Genomic DNA, 4601 nt, shown 5'->3' with positions numbered 1-4601 from the left:
AGGTTATGTATATTTATGTTGAAATTCTCTACACTAAAAATATGTCTAATACTAAAGAATAGTTACGATCTTTGTATTAGTTCCATACACTGTTATGCAGCTAGTCATGTTATATGCAAATACTCTAGAGAGATTTTAGTGAAAAGCAATGATTCCACAGATTAAATAGTTTGTATGGAATCACTGGGGCCTGGAAATGAGGCTCAGTAATAAACAAGCTTGTCTAATATTCGTGAGTCCTGGGGGTCAATCACAGTAAGTAAATAAAAAGAAACAGATAAATAAATAATCCCCCTAACACCCACCATGCCCAGATCATCTTTCCAGCTTCAGGAAGAATCGGTGCAAAACAGGGAAATTACCGGGAAAGAGTAAGTTGAAAATAATTGCTTAGGAGCAGCATGTTTTCCCCAATCTTTAAAAAAAAAAAAACATTAATATTATTTTGTAGTGTACGATGAACAGCAAGGAACTGTTGTACACGTGGACAGGAAGCAATCTTGCAGGCAAGAACCAAAAGGGACTTCTATAAGCTTAGAATTCAGATAATCTTACTGATATGAACACCTCCTCAGAGTTTGAGCTCCCTGTTTTCTGTTGTAAAAAAATATTCACAACCATACTGAATTTCACTCACTTAGGAACTCAGCTGCTTTTCAACAAGCGGCCTTAATCTTTTGTTTATCTGCCATTATGTGACCACAGGAATGCTGCCACCGCCAAGTGAGAGCTTCTGAGATAAAATGAAGAGGTTTTTGTATGTGTTTTGTTTTTACATGCTTTTACACACCTACATTTTCTGGACGTGACTGAATGTATTGTATGTATTTTACTGTCTATATTTGCCTCTGTTAAGTGCAGGAATTATAATATAACCTTGAAATGCACTCTGCATACTTCATAAGAATGGAGGACACTTATGCATCCCTTTGAATGCTGACCATGCAGAAGAAAAATGCTGGTTCCCCAAGGCTATGTTTTATTGTTTCCCTCATCTAGACCAGAGGTTTTTTTTTTTCTTTCTTATTTCTTTTTTTCCTCCAACTTTTTGGACCTTAATTTTCAATCACTACAGACAATTTTTCTAATCAATATCAAGCACAAAAAATGAATTTTTTACTTTCAAAAATAATGCCTCATTATTATTTTGTGTACTCCTACAGAGTGATTAACATTACTCACAATGACTGGTTTTAGAGTGGAAAGAGAGCAGCTGCTTGTCTGACTGGGAGAATACTGCAAGAAGGGTGAACCCATTGTAATGAAAATGCTGGCGTTTCAGACCTCAGCTCTGCTGAGCTTGCAGTGTCTTCTGTCTGCACCCTCTGTCCTGCAACGACCTTCCTAAGGTCCATGCCTGCAGTCACCTGAAGACTGAAAGGTGCAGTGCCTGGCTCTTCACTAAGACTCAGACACCGAGGAGAATGGTTTCGATCCCTTTAAAAACAGAAAGAAACATGAGAAAGCCATGGTCTCGTGTCTTTCATTTATATTCTACTCAAATTCCTCCCTTCACAAGAGTCGCTGTAGTCTTTTGGTGACAGGAACAGATGTGTCCATAAAGACTAGGTCACACAGAGTCAGACTTTGCCTTGGGGGAAACATCTCACTCAACAGCCATCGATAGATGAAATGTGGATGATGAAAACCATTGGCACATAGTTTCTGTAGAGGTTTCAGTAAGAGTCACTGGTTCACCAAGACCATTTACAGGCAACAAATTCTGTTCACAGGATTATATATCTCATAAAGACGTTATGGTCAATGGTGGACTAGAAATGTAAACAAAGGTTTGTAGAGAAGACTAGTGACATCATAGCAGTTTTATTTTAGAGTGTTCTCAATGGTGTTTATAAAGCAAAGAAATCCCCTAATCGCCTAACTGACATGTTTTTCTAATTACATCTCTATAACAAGAGATGTAATTATATGTGTGTGTTGTGTGTGTGTGTTGTACCTGTATGTTGTGTATGTGTGTGTCTTTGTATATATATGGGTGTGTCAGAGTATGGTGTATTTTATGCACAGGTATACATACATATGTACATGTAGAAATGTATATGTAAATCTATGCGTATATATGTATATCATGAATATATGTGTGTATAAGCTGTCTTTATCTCATTTTCGTGATTAAGTAGTAAGACTTTTTTTGAGCGACCCCTTACATACTGATCTATAATAATCCTTAGCTAGCTATTAGTTGCTCATACGTGTGTTTGTTTAGGGCTAAGCACTTGGGCTTTGATAGCCTGTCAGAAGCCTTGTTCCTGGAGCAGACTGCTTCTTCCTCTCTCAGAAGCCATTTGTTGCCTATAGTTCATCTAGGAGTGAGGCTTGTGACATTCTCCACGCACATTGCCATGCCGACTGGTGTTATTGTTGTGCAGGTTGGGTTGGGGAGCCACATCGTTTCATGGCACAGCTTCCTGGTTAGATACAGAAGACACTATCCTGAATCAGACATCCAGGTCCTCTGGCTCTTACACTTTGGGCTTCTATTCCTTCCCATTTTCGAAGGCTGTGAAGTGGCAGCAAAAACGAAAGCTGTTAGTCTGATTTATGTTTGAAATGAAAGATGTAATTTCTAGGTGGCAACAGTATTTAAGAGGCATCTGTGTGTTGAATTTTAAGTTCCTGGTGCCTTGAAAGTTTGGCTGAAGAAGTTACGTCCAATGCAAAGCTACTTTCTGGGAGCGGGGCCGATGTCCAGTGTGTATGGATTTGCAAGGCACCTGGACCCACATATGCTGTCACTACAGACGAAGGCAGTCTCCTCTCTTGGGCCTACATATTACAGAATGTAGGAACGCCTTGTGTAGGTTACGTCTATGAGCAAAGCCAATAGGAACAGGCTTCTTTTTACTGGAAACAGTGCAGATTTTTAAGTGGACTCAACGTTAGCATCCAGAAAGAATCACAAGCATGGAAAGGCAACCTGAGCTGCTGAAGTGAGCCTCGGAGGCATCCTGTTGAGTAGCCGAGGACACGTCTCTGTTTCTGAGTCCTGCTTCACGTGTATTCAAAGATACTGGGCCAAACGACCCTTCTCTATTTGAAGCCATAGGCAAGTGGCACCCACAGTTCCATTTCCTCCCCTTTGCTTACCCTGACGTATCTCAGAGGATGCTTTCTGTAACCTCTACATTCTCTCCTCAGCACAGCTCAGACATCATTTAATTTCCTTCTTGAACCATTTTTGTTTTTATAAAATGTGACCTTTTCATAACTAAAATTTTCTTCATTAGAAAAATGACAGTTTCCCTGGGATTAAAAGTCTTTGTTGATACTATTTCCTGCACCGGTGTCGCTGTGAGCTTTTCCTAGTTCACACTGAAAAAAAAAAAGTCCTCTTTACTCACTCCAGTAACAGGGTTCAGAGCACACAGACAAGCTGCTTGAATTTTGTTAGAAACACGTTTGCTTATGGGGGGAGGCTGGTTGAGCTAGAGTCACAGACTTTTAAAACCTCAGAAGATTTAGTGGAAGATTAAAGCGCAACACAAGGCTGTGTCTCTCCATCACAGATTTCCACCCAGACACATGAAATCCAGCATGGTCTCTCCCCACCATTCTAAAAGGGCTCCTGAGCCCCACGATGGAGAAGGGTCCTACCCTTGGCAGCACAGAGACATCAGACTTCATGAAAAGACAGCTGGCAGCAAGGGTTTAGTGTTTAGTTTAAAAGATAAAGTCTTTTTGTGAATTATTTCCTAAAGTTGTGGAGGCAATTCAAAAGAAATGGGAAGAAAGAAAGCACAAGATGAACTGAGTAACAGACCCCAGAATCTTCCCTTGCCAGATGTGGTTCCTGATGAGGAGACGCACCACGGCCAGAATGAGACCCAGCTCCTCAATGGGCACGCACCTGCTGCCGGCCGAAACCTCGCTGTGCTCCCACAGGCCAACAGGCATGATGGACTCCTGAGCCGCGCTTTGGCGAACTTGTTTGTCACAGTTGGGTTTGCCGGCCTTTGCCTACATGGTCAAGTATGTGCTGAGAAGCATAGCACAGGAGTGAGGTTCAAAAGCCACAATCTACAGTTGCTGCTGAGGGACACAGGGGCCAGAGCTTGATGCAGGCATGATGGACATGTTACTGAGCACTGGGTGGTCTCCTGGACTCCTAGGCTTCACTTTTTAAAAACCTTAAAAAGAAAGCAGAAACCAAAATGTGATTTGGAGGTTCTTAGCGCCCTCTTGAGGCCGACGTGGACAAGGCCACCCACGCTTTGGTTTTATTGCTTATCTCCTGTGTGTTGTGTTTTGGACCTGTTTAGTAAACCTGGTTTTTAATTTAATTTAATTTAATTTTTTCCATTTTATTAGATTTGGTCACTTAAAATATAAAACTTTAAAGCTTATTAATGAAAAACTCAGCAGAATTAGAGTATGTCTTCAGACACCCTACCCTTTACCCACTAGGCTGTAGATACATTCCACTATCAAGAATCTCCACAGATATGCAGAAGGCAGTTTGCAGCTGAGAAAACTTGAGTTCAGGGGGATCTAGACGCTTGCCTAAGGTGGAGAGCAGTGAGGACTTACCATGGGGTCTGAACAATGTGGTTCTGTCCATTATGTCATTCTACCTAACAGGA

General features: G+C 41.2%; 1 pseudogene; it reads left to right on the top strand.

The window, feature by feature from the left end:
• Positions 1 to 306: 306 nt before the first annotated feature.
• LOC127198993 (ubiquitin-conjugating enzyme E2 J2-like) lies at positions 307 to 4021 on the top strand (annotated as a pseudogene).
• Positions 4022 to 4601: the final 580 nt, after the last annotated feature.

This window comes from Acomys russatus, chromosome 15 (assembly GCF_903995435.1).
Source record: "Acomys russatus chromosome 15, mAcoRus1.1, whole genome shotgun sequence".
Lineage (NCBI taxonomy): Eukaryota > Metazoa > Chordata > Mammalia > Rodentia > Muridae > Acomys > Acomys russatus.
The sequence above is the reverse complement of the archived record's forward strand: the minus strand, read 5'-3'. Positions and strand labels throughout refer to the sequence as shown.